This window comes from Aythya ferina (assembly GCF_964211825.1).
Source record: "Aythya ferina genome assembly, chromosome: 3".
Classification (NCBI taxonomy): Eukaryota; Metazoa; Chordata; class Aves; order Anseriformes; family Anatidae; genus Aythya; species Aythya ferina.
This window is the reverse complement of record NC_140298.1, coordinates 89,141,272-89,159,105: the sequence shown is the minus strand read 5'-3', so window position 1 is coordinate 89,159,105 and position 17,834 is coordinate 89,141,272. Positions and strand designations below refer to the sequence as shown.

Sequence of the window (17,834 nt, the reverse complement as noted above, 5' to 3'; positions counted from 1 at the left end):
TTTAGTCAGAATAAAAGATTTTACTGAGTATTTTTCACATGGTACTAGTAAAATAATGAACTGAGATAGTCTGTCTTATCATACTAGATCATCCAAAGTACTGTTTTGTGCATATTTATACTAAATTATTAGGGATACTTCTCATCTTATATACACGGGAAAACTGCAGCCAAGGCATAGACTGAGAAGGGACGTGCAGATTTTTCCAGAATGGACTAAGAAAACTAGATGGAGATAAAGCAAAAGAGTAGGTTAAATTCTGACCTATGAATTTAATGGCAAAGCTGCCAATAGTTTTGGCTTTCAAAAACATTAATATTCATAGCTAGTCAAAAAGGCAAATAGGAAAAAAAAAATGGAAGGGCATAGATGACCTTAGATAGATAGAACTGCCTTTAGACTTCATGAACATTTCAGGCTGTTTTGTTGCCCATCTCAGAAAAGATACAGAATTTGGGATAAGTTAGGGGAGGGTGAGCATGAACTAATAAGGAGTAGGTTCTGCACAGACAAAAAGTGAGTAATTTGGAATCTATGTGTTGGAGAAGATGTTACTCGAGAAAAAAATGACAGACATTTTAAAAACAAGAGCAACAACAAAAAAACAACAAGTGTTTGATACAATTTAAAAACTAGCTATCCTTATCTTCGGATATAGCATGCCATGAATATGGTCATGTTGGAAGTTAGTAGAGAAATTCATGGATGAGAGATAAATCAAGTAGCATTGAGCACTCTGATCCAGGCGCAACCTCCCACATCAGAAAGTTCAAAGACAGAGGAGTGCCAGAAACCGACGAGATATGCAAGGGAAACTTCTTCAGCCTTCCCTGTTTTCCAGAGGGTTTGCCATTGGCACTGAAAGGCCAATGCAGTAAGCTTTCAGCCACTCCAGTTATTATCTTTCAGTTATTCCAGCACAGTATGGCTATCCTTAGGCATTTATCAACAGCTAGGATTTTGATCATTTGCTACAGTTAGAAGGTAATCTTCATGATAAAGGTGAATTTCCCCTGGCTGAGAAGGCTGATTCAAAGCCATTTACATTACTTAAGCCTAGCATATAGATTGCATAAAGAATCCTGAAAAATAAGGGCTGTCTAGCGGCACAGGAGAGGTGATTTTGTATTACAGTGAAGGATTGAGCCTCATCTCTAACCAGCAAAATAGGCCTTAAACCCATTCCCAGGAGCATGAAGGTTCCTATTCTTGATTCAAAATGATAAAAGGGATAGGTTTAATGCTTGCATGTGGAAAGAAAGAGTCTGATTCCAATTTTCCCAGCACAGGAAAGGCATCGATAAACTGTTGTCACCAGGATGGCACTGAGGAGAGGCTGTGGAAGCTGGGCTTGCTCAGCTTGCACAGGAAGAGGTGGCTTTGAGGGACACGTAAAGGCAGGCTGCTGGTTCCTACAGGGAAGTTGTCTAGAAGATGGAGTCACTGGTGGAGGAGACAACACAGACACAGATTGAAATGGGACGATCTGACTGGGTACATGCAAGGAAAAGAAAGTCTGAGAATAATTAAGCAGTGGAGCAGATTACTTTTGCAGACTGCGTTCTCGGAGACGTACAGAACTTGACTGGATAAAACCTTGAGCAATATGGTCTGAAGTCAGTGTGACCTTGCTTTGAGCAGGAGGCTTCATGAGAAGGGTCCCAGGAGTCCCTTCCTACCTGAACTAGTCAGTGATGAATGCCACTTGGAGCAACTATATTTAGATAGAACATAACTGTTTGGAGAATGCAACAGAAATTGTTATTCTTAGGAGTTGCACCAAGATTTGAGTAATAGGACAGTAATACAAAGCAATATCACAAAGAATAGGAATGGGCTGAGGTAATGGCTGCTGATTTCTAAGCTTTATCATTAAGGCCTTTTTGATCATCAGCTGCATAGCAGCAGTTCCCTCTTTAGTTTGGACTTCACAGAAGAGCAAATTATTTTGCTTTCTGCTATTTCTGTCCTTTCTTTAAAATATGATTTTGAACTATGCGGATCATGTATCACTTGGTTATGAATAAATATGAATACAACCCACTACTGGTCTTTTTTCTAGGAGGTGAGATAGACTGTGTCCTGGGGGGAGGAGAGGAGCATATGGAGTCAAGGACTGAAATGACTGTGTGTGTGTGCAAATTGTGCAGAGCCAGGTCTGTATATGTAAATGGTGAGGAACAATCTCAGAGTCTTTGCTCTGAAAACTTTGGTATGTGTAATCTTTATTTTACAAGACCGAAAGGAATGCTAGGGCTACAAGCTACTACTAAGAGTTAATGTTCCCTGTCACTGACGACAGAAATAGGAGACATGGATATGAGGTACTAATATGTTTTTTCTTTGTTGTTGTTGACAAGAATTTAGTTTCACATGTTCTTCCTGTTTCATTTATTTCCTGAGAGTGAACAGTTTTTCTCTTCAGGTTGCAGCTCAATGTTAGAGTAGTGAGGGGGAGGAGAATAGAAGGCAATTATAGAGAAGGAGTGATGTATAAACTCAACATTTTGTTATAGGTGAGACAATTAAATAAATTTTAATTAATAATTACAAGTTGCTGCAATCTTAGATGTAAACATACAGTTTAAGTGGCAGGAGACTTTTTACTTAGTGATTGCCATTTTAGGGGCATTTTAGTATTTTACCCACCAGAGGGCTCCCATATTGTAGTTCTCCAAAATTGTTTCCATGCTTTATGCAATGTTTGCCAGAGATTTCAGTGGAAGCCAAATCTTCAAGTCCTTACTTTGACAATTTTTTTTTCACTTCCATGGAAGTTTTTAGAATAGGAAGAACTTCAGGAGTGGGCGTGTAATATATGAGTGATTTTGTAGTTAAATATGTAGAGACTTTAAAGGAAATCTGGATATTTTTCCTTTTTTAAAAAACTGAAATGGGTTGATCCAAAATTTAATCTCTGTCTGTCAATCTCTGTTGCTATTGTTGGCTTCATTGCTTTCCAAAGCATTCAAGCCTGTAATTTAGTGCCATCATCAAAGCCTACATTTATGTAGATATGTACAACTACAGCATACCTAAATTTTGCTCTTTCTTCACTATTGTGTATTCAAGAATGAATCCTCCTCTATTGTGACTAACTTTTATCTAAAACATTATTCTTTCCCATGTTTGCAAATGTAGCATTTCCACTGTTAACTCTGAACTTTTTCATTCTAAAAAGAAGTGGAAAATCTGGTCAAGTTGATCTCTTCACCTTCATCGTTGTCTCTCTTGGTCTCTCTTTTTTGCAAGACAGACAAGCTAATAAGACTTAGTAAAATCCTGTCCCTTTCTTTTAAGCACTGACAGACCTCAGTGTCTGTTCTCATTCCTTCAATCCAGCAACCACATTGTGTTGTCATTGAATGCTCAGTTCATTCACCAAAATCTTCCCTATCTTTTCTGACGCAGTCTATTAAGCTATAGGGTATCCCTATAATTTAGGTCAGTCCACAGAGCTTACATTTATGTCTTAAAGTACCCCTTGGTACAATTTTTTTTTCAGTACTGAAAGTGCTGTGAGTCCAGATGATGGTCATGAAAGTGGTGATTGCTGAAATTTGTTCCACATCTTATTTATATTTCCCTTTTATAGAAACAGTTAATGCATATTTGTATTAACATAATTCTTATTTATCTTCTTTCATTATTTCATGTGTTTTTCATTGTGTTTTAATTACATAAACACTTTTGCTAATAGAAAACTTATTTTGCTTCTCACCACACAAGGTTTTCAACATAGTAATGCAGGGTCTGCTAATAATTTAATGTTTTGTCGAATAAGCGAATGCAAAATAAATCCTACTGATATGGCTGATTAGATCTTGAGATCTTTTCTATCATTTAATAAAAGGTGATACAGATAGCATTTGCTGATGTGAAACACTGGAAATGTGCAGATCTATAAAAGAGTATAATGACGCAGGGCAAGTATTTACTTAATATATACGTGTATTTATTTTGTGTGTTCATTTCCTTTTTTATTAAAAACAAAACAAAATACCTAACTGCAAAAAACTCTCCTATCCTGTTTCTTCACTATGTTATCATTTGTGTTGTTATAGTCAGTTAAAAAAAGGGGGGGAGGGGAAGGTCATGCACAAAAAAAAATCTGTTGCACAGGTTGTACCTGTTTGCAAATGACATCAATGCATTTCACAAGGCATGCTCTGGTGGGAATCTTGACATAAAGAAGAGCTGAAAATATGTACCTGGAGAAGGTGATAGCCAAATTATTGTTGTTCAGTGTTGGCCATGTACAAGATGTACAGCAAATACAATTTGTAAAGAATTTGCTTGCTGTGTTAGTGTACTTGTGTGTAATATTTTCTATGACTTTAGAGAGAAGCTGCTTTTTTAACATTTTCTATTGTGTAAGCATTTACATTGTGATTATTACATTCACCATCATATTTGCTCAGGTGCGCTTTTGCACTGAGTGTCTGGATCACCTTTATCATTAAAGTCTTAGCTGTGGTATATGAGGTTTTTTTTTCTATTTGAGTTTTAGTTTTGCTGACTCCTGGCATCATTCAAACAAATGTAGCACACTACACAAATGTATGAAAAATATAAGCATTTTCTTTAGGCACACGTAATATCTACAGAAGAGAATTCAATAAATCTATTTAAAGCATCATTGTTGTTGTTGTTGTTTTTATTTTCTCCTTTACAAAAAGGACTCTGTAGATACACCAATAGTAGGTTTTGAGGGCCTCCAAGTGACTGCTTTCAGAAACAGGCTGTTTGCATACATTAAGTAGGTCTGCAAGCCTTTGTAAAACATGGTAGTATGAGAAAAAGCAGGTCTGAATGACACTAATGAGTGATCAACTAGTTTTTGAAGTTTAAGCAGTTACAAGTTAGACTGAAAATTAAGGCATCGCTAAGCAACTTCAAAATCTTTCAGTCCTCCTTTCCCCATTCCAGTTTCACAATTTAAAAAAAAAAAAAAAAAAAAAAAAAAAGAGTTCTTACATGTAGTTAGAATATTCCCTGAAAACTGGAGATTGCTCAGCTGGCTTGCTGGAAAACTATCACATTACTTCTAGATAAACATCATTACACTGAGCACAGTGCTTTGCTTTACTCAGCTGGAAACCACTGGAAATAGCTTGCTGTTGACATGAAGATGATTGAGTAAGGAATAATTAAACGTTCATTTTTATAGGGTCATTTAGGTTGCCCAGGAAAAAGGTGATGCAATTAAATCAAATTTAAGATTACTTTTGTGGAAATAAATACTGCAGGGCTACACTTACTGAGTGGCTTCCAGCATTTTGAAAAACTTAACTGTTCAAGAGAGGTAATAATGAGAGCTTCCAGCAATCTGTGATGGCTAAAAAAAAATAGGGCTTAACAGAAAGAAATGTTAAGTAGCAGTAATGTAGCTGTGTTACTACTTAGTATGGTATTAATGGTATAACTATATTGTTATGTTTGCTTCCAGCATCTAAGCATTACGCTCTGTAACTGATGAACAGGAATGGTTACAGAAGAAAAAGGAAAGTAAAACAAAAGAAACAGACTTGCTTTGTAGTGAAAGACAGACAAAACAAAAGCCCCTCAATTCATCTTTGTTATTCAGGAGAACATCTGAGGACAGCCTAAGTTTGTACGTGAAAATAAGGTTTGTGATACCGTAATGATATTTAATCTATCACATAAAAGCATATCATGATCCAAAGGCCGAAGCTAGAAAGGAGTTGAAAGCTGAGAAAGAAAAGGAGTTAAGGCTCACCTACAAACAATGAATTTGTCAGAAATGATTGGATACCACTTATAGTCTAGATTACAAAAAAGAAAGAAGAAAAAGGCAAGATAATTGTGGCAGGTATTATAACATCAGGAGGAAAAGAAGCTACCGAGATGAGACCCTCAGATTCTTTGGAAGAAGTTTACAATGCCTAGGTGCTTGGTTACCATGCCCCAAGTTTCAGCACGGTAAGGCTGGGACAAAATGTGAAGCAGGTAAAACATGAAGCATGAAACTATAGTCATGGAATGACTATATATATATATAGTCATATAGTCTTTGACTTATAGACTTTATATAGATTTATATAGACTATATATATATATAGTCATATAGTCTTTGCTTTTAGCAAGCAAAGAGAAGACCAAAGCCCAAGTCTCATTGATGACAGTTAGGAAAAGACTTTTTGGGAGATCTGTAATTTCTTCAAACATAAGTAACAATTGAAAGCTGCAAGATTTTGTGGAAAATGGAAAAAAAAAATACATGTCTTGCAAAGATACACTTGGCAGTGTGTAAGTAGATTTGTTTTCAAACCTTTTAAAATATTGTTTCACCTAATAAAACTGAGTTTCTTCTATTTAAGGAGTTACTTTATCAAAGATTCTATAAAACTTGCTTTATAGATAGGAAAAATCTTTCAGTCTGATAAATTCCAGAACAACATGCAGGTAGGTCCACCTCAAGAACTTGTCTAGCATGGTCATACACAGAAAATCCTTTGTGGGGAATTTTTTTTCCCCCTCAAAGTCTTCTGGAAGACACACACACACAGACACACCCCACAAGGGTTTCCTCTTTGAGTTTGATTCATCTTTACCATTCATCTGTCTTTCATTACATTATCCGTAAGTTCATACGCGGTGCACCTCACCAAGAAGCACACAGAGCCAAAATACACACGAAGGACTTTTAGTTAAATAATTAATTATATATAACTCTGCAGAGTCAGGTGCTTGGCAATCTTTCACAAAGCAAGCAAAGTCAGGTTTGAATCAATTATTTATACACAAGTCACACCCTTGTGTATATTAGCATTTTGATGGGTGTGTTTTTAATATGTCAATGACCCCTTAATGAGCAAAAATTGCTGTAGGTCAATCTGGAATCTTCTTTCAGCTGTTTTTCTCCTTTTTTTTTTTTTTTTTTTTTTTTTTTTTTTTAGCTTTTCTCCCATATCTCCCTTGCTTCTTCTAGCTCAAGGCTACCAGTCTCCCTGTTTTCTTCAAGGTTTCCTCATTTTCTTCAGTGTAACAGCTAAACAAAACATCACTTAATCTGTATAGAGTTGGCTAGATTACCAGTGGTCCGTCTACAGGTCTGAAATCAGGAACACCAACTACCACTGGAAAATAAAGTATCTATTACAACAGGGGCTGGGAAGGGTTAGGAAAGGAAAACAAAAGCAAGAACTTCAACAATATTATAAAAGTCAATAATAACAATAAAAAAGTACGGCATTCACTTTAGCATACTCTTACTGACTCTATTATAACCCAGACAAGAAGCTCATGAAAGCTCAGCTTCTAAATATTATTTTTCCTGTCTCTGGGTCACAAAGGTTTGTCTTTTTTGTTACTGTTCAGCTTATGTTATTATCACTAAATACAACACAGCCTAGAATCCACGAAAGCTTTTCTGGCAAGCTCTATAATTCTGGCATATTTATTTCTTAATTGTCTTCTTTCTAAGCATGACAGGAAGTCTTGGTAACACTATATGTTTAGAGTGAGATCCTGGCTTCATTGAAGTCTTCAGTACTCTCAGCTTGCAGTAACAGCAACTCAACAGAGGTCATACAAACCAGGTGTGCAACTCTGTCCCAGCTGAAGTCTGTAGCAAAGCATACACTGACTTCAGCAAAGCCAATAATTCACTCTAAATAAAACAAGTTACCAACATTTCCTGTGATCTGCAGTAAGACTGAAGCATTTTATTTGTGCTAACTTCATAATTCTCTTCTGCTTATTCTTTCTAGTGGGAATCTAGAATAGCGTTGTAAAGCAGTAGTCTCCTGCAGATAATGGAGGAGAGAATAACCCAACATTAAGAAGGCAAATCTGAAAGCAGAGGGTAAGATGATTGGAACTAGTATCAGTGCTGTAGGAAAAAGTTTCTTTTGGGAGAAATGGTAAGAAACAGAATGACAAAATTTTCTTCGTAGATCTGGCTTTTCAAAGGTGTTTAAAAATGTTTCAGTTTTTAAGTTAACTATGTTCTCTTTCTGTTTTCAGGGTAATTTAATTAGAAATTAAGTTGATAAAGCTGTGGTCAAGGAGCTTTCTTGGTTGGATTTTGTAATAATTAAGTGTATTTCTTTGATTTTTATTTCTTCTTCTGGTGTTTTCTTGTTCATCTCAATGTTGATAGATTTTCTCTAAATGGCTGCTAAAGGCACTTCTCAGCTGTCTCAGAGCTATGATCAGAGTAAACAGAGAAGTAAAGCAAGAAGAGAAGTGAGTAAACAGACAGAAGAAAGTATTACAGTAGTATTTACATGGAAAAAAGGCTTGATAATGTATTTCTCAGGCATTAGAAGCATACACTTTTGCAACATCAGAAAAGTAAGATCAAATTCTTAATTCATTATGATTGTCTTCATTTAATGTCCACACCCACTTATGTGTGTGCAGTTAACCATGTGTTAATGTTATTCCTCTGTTATCTTAATTATTGTTAAACGGAAAACATGTAAAGGACTGTAAAATTGATATCCTAAAAAGAACTATGTTGCACAATAATCTACATGGAAAGAGATGAAGTGCATCTGATTTAATAAAAATTAGCTTGACATTGTTTACTCTAACAGTCAAAGAAATGGAAAGAAATCCAAAACAATCGATCTAGCTACTCAGTCAAACAGTACTCTAGTATCTTAATTTTAGTTTCTATTTCTTTCATTTCATCTTATTGCCTCCACTCCTGACTTTGTCATTCCAATAAATAGTTCATAGAAAGATTATAAATAAATCATTAAATAAATCAGATGATTTATTTTTCAAATATTTTATGTCTATATTCAATATTAATATATATTTAAATAATGCATATGTTTTATTAGCTGTTAGAAAACAAAACAAAAAGTATCTGTGAAATACATAAATAAGTAACAAAGTGCACATAGGTGAGCACTCATGGCCTCCCACGTGCTAAACATCAAATATTCGTCCCTGTGCACTGCCCCTTTTCCTTGACTGGCTTTCCCTGCCTTGGTAACTTGTTATTTTGCTCCAGTCTGGAGAAAAGCTGTCACCATGCAGGCAAGGCAAAAGATTAGGGAGATTTTTGGAACAACATATTTCAACTCAGCATAATGGCAGTGGCATAAACTGTATTAAAACTTCTGAACCATATTATGACATGAAGGAAAATAAAACAAGGTGGGAATCCAAGGAGTTACCGCCACCTGTCTGTACTCCTTGAGACCACATAGGACATAAGTGGAAAACTCTTTTCTACAAATCAGAAAATTTAACATTCTCATAAAGTCAAAGGACTGATTTTCCACTGAAAATATTAATTAAAATGTTGTTAATTAAGAGTGCTAGCTAAAATCTTACTAAAACTTAAATAAATGTGTACTGGATGTCCACAGATTCTATAAAATCTTTAAGTAAGCACAGGTTTAGCTTGCTTACACTGAGAAGCATAGCTGCCAGGCTGAAGTTGGAATACCGTAACTCTGAAATCAAGGAAGAGGGATACTTGCAGAGAGGAGTTAATCCCATTTCTGGAACCAGGGAGACTACACCCTAAATGTAGACATCTCATGTGCCTTCTGGTCAGTTTGTATTGCACTTAGAGTTTGATTGCATCTGCAGACCATAACAGAACTCAAAGTCCCACAGTTCCCCTAGCCATTGCTAACAGATGCTGCTTCAAGCTAGATTTAAACTCATGTTTAAATTGCTTTTGATTTATTAACACTGTGGTCTTTACACTGAAGAAACATGCCAAATCAAGCGAGTATGTATTTGTCTTTCCTTAATGGCAAAAGTATGCTTGGAAGAAGGCAACTTCTTCCTCAATGCACTGGGAACATTCCTCAAGCAGTTGGCTGTGCCGTACCACAAAACCGTGGGATATGTTCAGATGTCCCAGTGATTTACGTAGGAAAGCTCAATACTAGGGAGGACTGAAGAAGGCTTGCCAACTTTGTTGTTTGTAACTGGGCTGGTCTAACTTGGCGTTCGAGTCTAGGTCCTGATTACAAGAAATAATTTAAGTGGTGAAGATAAACCCTGTGTAAAGACAAATGGCGAATGTTACTGTCCTTTGTGCATGATGCAAGGTTTTGTTTTCTGTTACAGCTGTTTAGAAAGCTACGTATTCTACTTACAGGCATTTTATGGTAAGACTGGTCTGTTGGCTTTGTTGCTGTTTTTTTACCTCTGCCAAAAGATTTAGTTTATTCAGTTTCAGCCTTTTTTTTTTTTTTTTTTTTTTTAAACCCTATTCTCCAGGAGTCAAATCCTATGTAAGTAAAGTATATGTCACTTAAGAATAGTTCCTTAAAAATTTGCCTCTATTTTAATTTCTGGGAAATGGAATAATATTACATTAGGAGAGATGAGCTCAATGTTGTTGAGGAATACCTGAGGAAGTAGATCTTGAGTTCTATGATTTATTTTTTATTTTTTTTAAAGAATTTAGCCTTGTAGTTTTAATATAAAAACAAAGATACTTCTTCCCAAATAGATTTGGAGGCACATCAAGATAGAATCATAGAATCATTAGGGTTGGAAAAGACCACCAAGATCATCTGGTCCAATTATCCCCCTACCACCAATATCACCCACTAAACGCTGTCCCTAAGCACCACATCCAGCCTTTCCTTGAACACCCCCACTGATGGTGACTCCACCACCTCCCTGGGTAACCCATTCCAATGCCTTACTGCTCTTTTTGAGAAGAAATGTCTCCTCATTTCGAACCTAAACCTCCCCTGGAGCAACATCATTACTGAAAAGATTTGGGTGAACAAAATTTATTATACAAAATTTTGTATCTTCCTGAAAACTGTCTTCCCCCTCATGCGCACAAGCAGGACTCTTCTCTGAAAACAGACTGGTAACATCTTAGTAATGTAATTACCTTCATTTGAATTTGTATTTTTGGCCTAAGGTCATCTTCCTGCTGTAATTAGATACATTCTTTCATATGTATCAGTGTCAAAAAATACTGTTCTAATAATTATAGATTATATCTGCTGATCAAGACAAGAACTCTAAATGTATTTGAATAATTTTGCATGTGAAAATATTCTCTCACTAAGTAGTTGCAGGATGCCACTTTAAATTGTTAGGACATAATTAGATCCAGCACTGTTGTTGAGTCAGTAACTAACTCGCAAGATTAAGTTTTATACTCAATTAATATAATCAATGGTATATATCTCGATTCCGTTTATCAGAAAAGGAAAGAAACCAGAGCAGTTCCTAGCTACTCCAAGTTTCATCAAAATGGTGCATTCATGCTAAATTGCTTGGCCTTTCTCCAAAATTAAATTAATCCATCGTGTCCAAACCACATTTGAAGTGCCCAAAATAAACAATTTAGAGTCTGATGCCAATGTCACGCTTAACACACTACATGGCTATATTTAAGAACCTTTCACGTATGTAAATGCTGGCCTTTCTAGAGCTAATGGTTGCTTTTGCGTTCCTAACAAACAGTAAATTTTATCTGAATTGCAGTGCATAAGTACACAAATAGTCATGCAAACACATTCTGATAGATTCTTCCTTTCAACCGTCATTTTCTATAAGTGTGCAAATTCCCCAGCTCCCAAAAATACATGTATACACAAGGCGATGTGGGATTGCAATGTCAACATCTGACCTACAGAGTCAGTAGGTTCTTTTACAGGGCACATAACAGCTAGACTTTTTTGGCTTGTATGTCTGTCTCTCTTCTAGCTGCAGTCTTTAGATGCTATTGAATTGAGAGTTCTTTTACATCTGAGATCATAAGTAGATAGTTCTAGGCAGACATCAAACCTACATAGATCTATAAGATTTCTGACTTAAAAGTATAATATTTGTTAAATTCTGAGAATATATACTCCTAGATGAAAGGCAAAGTATGTGGATGCAGACACACAGATAAAAGGTACACGTACTTTGACTTTCCAGGTTATTGTGCTCACTTATTCAGCAGTAAATATGAACAAAATAAGTGTCATTTTATTGTTTCATTTTTATGTTGTTCTACATAATCGTAAATAGCTCTGCATGAATTCAGAATCTTGGATGTTAATATGATTGTAGTTAATAGGTTGATAAAAATGATGGAAACATCTATCAGTCTTGCAGATACTTAAGACTGATAGCTAAATTTATAGAAATTACTTTCTGAAAAATTTTAAACCATTCATAAGTTGACCTAAAAGAATTTTACTTTTAAATGTAGCATTCTATATTTACGTACAATTGTGACAAATTGGACAGAAAGGACACGACAGTAGGAGGCATTGGTTAATATCGAGACTTGAAACTGCGTAGACATATTTGTTACAATTTACAGTGGAATTTTAACTGATACTTCTTGGGCTATGTCTACTTTGTATTCCAGAAGTTTTAAAAAGCAAGCATAGAATATTATAAGGATAAGACCTTTTGGTCTTATCTTTGCCTAAAATAAAGTCGCCTTGTAACACTAAGACACATATACAACTTAGTCTATTTGTAGAATCTTAAATTCAGCTGATATTTCTCTTGCTCTTCATCTTCCTTCTTCTAGTATTTGCATTATAGCAGCTTTAAATTAACATATTTCAGTGCTTTATAGATGTTTTCAGCCCGCACATAGGATTTTAGCATATTCATATGGAAATACTGAGCCAAAATTTGTAACTCCCAGCACAGCTGCCTAAAACCTGGCTTTCATCTTTTCATTATGTGTAGTGACTTTTAAAGGCATATAAGTACTTCAATCTAAAACAAGCCAGATGATGTGATTTACATTTGACTTGTTTTGGGAAAACACCTTTCTGTTTTTCTAGTTGGTAGTCAGCTGTTCAATAACATGCTTGTTTCTTTTTGCAACACAAAAGCCAGCAAAAGGCACGCATTTCCTCTGTTACAGGTAGAGTGGATTTGATGTGAAACAAAGAAAACAACAATAAAATAATAATATAAATATTCATGTTATCAGTGTTATTTTATTTTAGTTTTTCTTTTTTGTGTGTGTGTATTTCTTTGTGTGGTTCATGAAGCAACAGAACACATGACAAGCTGTTTGTATCATGGCAGTGTGGTTATAAACATGCATTTATCTATCCATAAGAAGATGAAGTGAAGTATGCCTTTTAATAAATTAAGGGCCTAAATATTTTGGCACTACTATTCTTAGCATTGTTTCTCTTAGCCAATTTAGACTGAAGTGATGTCATACTGAATTCTACGAATCCAACACTATTTCAGGTTGGAATAACTTTTCACTGAAGTTGTGAACTAACACTTTAAGGAGTGGTATATGCATAGAAATGTATTTGTTTCTGGAATAGTCATGAATACTTAAAACATCATGTGACACAGTTTAGACATGTTTGCAACTATTAAATATAAGCAATATATTAAGAGTTATATTTAATTTGAAATATATATGTTTTAGCTTAAAGTGTTCATTATTAAAGCTATGACATATATTAAGATCAGATAGCACTAAATATTGCACACAATAGAACTTTTTTTTTTTTTTTTTTTTTTTTCTTATGAGATTGGGATTACCAGCAGCATTGGAGCTGGAGCAAAAGGAAAGATTTTTTGGTTTTGTTGTTGTAGCTGCATCATTATAGCTATTAATATTTGATTATTTTATGAAATCAAGTGTTGAAGAGCAGCGAATAAATTTTGATCTATGGATCCAAGGCAACCAATAATTCAAAGATATACTAGTGAGTATTCTCTGCATTTCTCTGACAGTTATTTTGTACCCTTTACTGAAAATTTGAGTGCTTTATAAGAATTCAGAAAAAGAAGTATCAGTTGTTTTTTGCTCCTTCCTTCTCCTATAGAAGTAGTGAAGTGACATTAGCTTTTCTATTTGTTTTGCTACTTAGGAGCGTTTAGTGTGTGTGCATGCACATACAAATAATTCCTTTGTGATGTAGTTTATGCCAAAGTCCCCTCACTTGAGTTACCTTTTACTTTTTTTTTTTTTTTGAGTTACTTACTCCATTTACATCGATATTAAAATTTCCATGAAATTCCTTAAGGCCAGGATTCCACTGGTCTTCTTTTTCCATCATAGTTCAGTCTAACCTATTTTAAAGCATTTGCATTTTAATTATTTCAGTGCAATTGTCACGACTAGCAAATCTTGCAAAGGGCAGGAAGGTTCATCTGGCAAGGAACAATCCCACTTAAGGGTTTAAAAAACAAACCAGAAATACTGTGCTCTATATACAATGAGAAACGGTGTGGTAAGGGGGAGTTTCAAATTAACCTATTTTTAGAAAACTTTCTGCGTAGAATACTGCCACTTTTAAAGAGTTTTGTCAAAACTTGCAGATTCATTCCTGCATGTGTTGTCATAAGCAACACAAGTTAAAAAATGTGGGTCTAACAAGATGGAGACAAATCTGTTAGCACCAGACAAGAGTGAATTATGTTACTTGACTGTTTTGGATATCATAGCACTGCAAAAGAAACAGAGGTTAAAAGTGACTCTCAGCAGTAGAGAAACAAATTTTAGAATAAGTAAGTCTGTCCCTGCATCCCTCTACCCTACAATTCTCTCACCTTTTCCCCCTGTATCTTGCCTGCAACTGCAGCTGTGGTAAAAGCTGTTCAGTGGAGTAGTTCACCCTTGGCACAGGAGATGGGACGTGTTCTACACGTCTGCGCTAAGTATGGTGTCAAACTTAGTTTCTCTCTCTCTCTTTCTTTGCATATTTGCCTTGGCTCTTGCCTGGATCCAGGTCTAATCCTGTCTTCTGTGTGCAAGTGAGAGTTTTAGCTAACTCCTGAGATGGCTGGAAAACTGTATTGCTACAAAGATAACATAATATGCCATCCTTTTGCTGCTGGTATTTCAGATCATACCTTATCATTATTTTTTCCCGTACTTACTGAAAACAAAGCAGAGAACTGCATATAGAAAATGTTTTCTGTGGAGCACGCTAATAGTTTGCAGGTGAACTTGAGTGCAAGTGATTCACATTTTTAAGCTGCTCATCGTAACCAAAAAGCTTTGCAGGTTGTGGTTTTGCTTCTCGTACTGCAGGCGAGAAGCTTGTTTTGGCTCCTGACAGAAGTTTGTAAACAATAAGATTTTTCTTGTTCCCAATTTTTATGTCACTAGCTATTCAAGGCTGTTTTTATCAATATGAGCAGTGTTCTCCATAAATACATACAGTTACAGTCTCTAACGTCCAAGTCCTCAACTGGTATAAATCAGCATAATTCTTTTGACTTACATGAACTGGCTTAATCCCATTTAGCTGAAGATCGGGGCCAGAGTACAGGAAGTGTCTGTATTAGCCAGGGAACATTGCAGGAGGTTCTAATTCTTCTTCTTATGCTTTCATAGTGATGTGGAGTGTTTTGAAGTTGACATGGTCCAAATAAGGTATTTTTAATTTTCCTTTTTGGACTGAAGCTAGCTCAGTAAGTGGAACAACATCTTTGGTTTAAGGGTTATGTTTCTTTATTACCTCATAGAAAATGAAAACCAAGTTTGGATCTGGACTCATGAGCACTACAGAAGCTTTGAGGGGCAGAAATATTTCCTTAAAGGATGAAGGGATTGTATGTGCAAAGTTTTATGCAATTAGAAGGTTTACCTAATTCAGAAAGTAAATTTTGAACTGAAATTAATAAGGCTGTGTATATCCGTGTAACAACTGAATCCATATATTTAAGGGCATCTAAGATGAAGTAAAACAAAAGGATCATAAGAATTTTATACTTGAAAGAGCAATGAGAAATGCAGTTCTCAAATAAAAAAAATGGTAATGCCTTTCAGTAGGATCAGAGCTTTTACAAAGGGTCTTTCAATTGAGGACCTCGAAGCTCTTTTTGAAACATTGAATTAGCCTTTATCAAATGAACAGTCTCAAGGCAAAGGAAGTGCTCAGATAATTTGTCAGTTGTAGGATTGGGATCTTGAGCCTCACCCTGTGAGGTAGGGAAGCTTTACTTTCTGTAATTTACAGTGCAAGCAAGTGAAAAGTGTAACTTGCACAAAGTTACAGTACAAGTTTGTGGCAAAGTTGTGGATTAAAACACCCTACCAGACATACATAAACTGCAATTTCATCTTTTTCTTGTGATACTAAGTTGGGAAGAACAACAACTGTTTTGAAATTTAAACCAAAAAGATAATCATATCTTTCCACATGATTTGTTATCCTGGCTAGTTGTCTTGGTTGAAGCATAAGTCAAAATATGTTGGGAGGAAAAACAGAAAACTAACTCTTAGAGTTTTCTGACCTCAAGACCAGTTGAGCTAAATTGATGTTAAGCTATTTTTCATGTAACAGTCATCACCTTTCTCTCTTTTTTTTCCCCCTGTCAGAATGATTCCACTAGTAGAAGATGAAATATGTCTTGAATATATATAAATGAAATATGTTTAAATAAGCACTAAATCTGTGTTCTGTGTATGTATTTCTCGTCATTTTATTTCTCTCCGTCCTTCTGGTTTACATCTGTAAAATGCAATACAGAAAACTGCCACAAGCACACTTAGAGATCCTAAGAAAAGTGCAGTTTAGCATATTCAAATGAGAGCCAGTGTCAGTGTTCAATGTCACCATTTTATCGTAGACAGATGATATTACAGTGCAAGAACATTCTGATGTGTAAATGATAGATTTTAAAAGGCAAAACAAATGCCAGTAATCTGCTGCATTTTGCAGCATCAGTGCCATAAATAGGCACACTCTCTTGGTTACTTGGATGGCTGATTTTTAAATTTATGATAAAGTATATAAAATTAATAACGTGTGCTTACACTTAAGTGATAAAAAACAGTTTCTGCCAGTGTGCTAATGTACATAATCAGTCCTTTACAACTCAGAGCCAGACACCTTTTCATTCACGCACTCATACACTGGCAAATTAATTTATGGACGGGAGGGGGTAGAAAGAAAGCATTTCTTACGCTGTTATTGCACTTTGGATGTGGAAGTATGATTATGTAAAGTGTGTGTCTGGGTGGTTGTTTGTCCTTCCTTGCGGTGTATTCTGTGCTGAGTGGGAGGGTCACGCCGTGTGAGACTAATAAGGACAGAGCTGCATCCCCCTCCACCACTCTTTGGAGACTCACTCCAGCAACTCCTCGGCACCACGGCAGCTCTGCACAGGCGTTCTCGGTGCTTCGGGGGGACAAACTAGAATAAAAAATAAAGGTAAGCCACTCGTTATTTGCAGGGAATTGCCCAAGCACCTCAGGTACGCGCGCTTACTTCAGTGTTCCTGTGTTTTTTAGAAGTGCTGGCTAAGTTTAGTACTGATTTTGTCTGTATTTAAGTATGTAAATAGAATATAGACGATATGGTTTTGATGTGCTGTAATCAGCCTGTGCAATAGGAGCCTGCTGGTGGCTGTGTAGGTGCGTAGGGCATGCTTGGGGGTGACCACAGGTACATGCGACGGTACGCTGACGCAAGCGGTCCTAGTAAACTCGTAGTAATTTACACAGGCGGCCAAACTGATGTAACGTGGCACAACACCGGGCACCTTTATTCACCGCGGGCACCTCGCTGCCCTTACAAGTGTCAGCGCCCATCGTTCCCCTCAGCGGGAGCGGCCGACGCCGCGCGGGCTCTAACGGGGGCCCGGCACCGGGGGAGGGTGCCCGTGTTGGGGGGCGGCTTCCAGGCTCGGCCACCGTGGGACGGGGCGAGCGACAGCCGCTGGCACACCTGGCGGGGCCGGGGCCGGGGCTGGGGCCGGGGCCGGGGCGGCAGAGGGCTCCCTCGGCCGCGGTAGGTGCGGCCCCGGGGAGGGAGAGAAGAGGGAGGGAGGGGAGCGGGCGGCGCCACTTTCTCCGGCGGCGCCCTAGCGGGTTCCCGGCGCCCCGTGAGGGAGCCACCGGCCGGGGCCGAGCGGCGCAGGCAGGTTCCGGGCCG

At 36.8% G+C, this 17,834-nt stretch overlaps 1 protein-coding gene across 8 annotated transcripts in view; it reads left to right on the top strand.

Moving 5' to 3' along the window:
- Nucleotides 1-7,654: 7,654 nt before the first annotated feature.
- COL19A1 (collagen type XIX alpha 1 chain) overlaps nucleotides 7,655-17,834 on the top strand; it is a 208,668-nt gene continuing 198,488 nt past the window's right edge. For 5 of the 8 annotated variants that reach the window (XM_084515298.1, XM_084515297.1, XM_084515295.1 and 2 more), the window contains exon 1: nucleotides 17,009-17,111. The gene's annotated coding sequence lies outside the window, so the exon portion shown is untranslated. Of the gene's footprint in view, nucleotides 7,829-17,008; nucleotides 17,112-17,761; nucleotides 17,820-17,834 lie in introns of those variants that run through there. The other 3 variants (XM_084515289.1, XM_084515290.1, XM_084515293.1) reach the window with 2 other exon arrangements.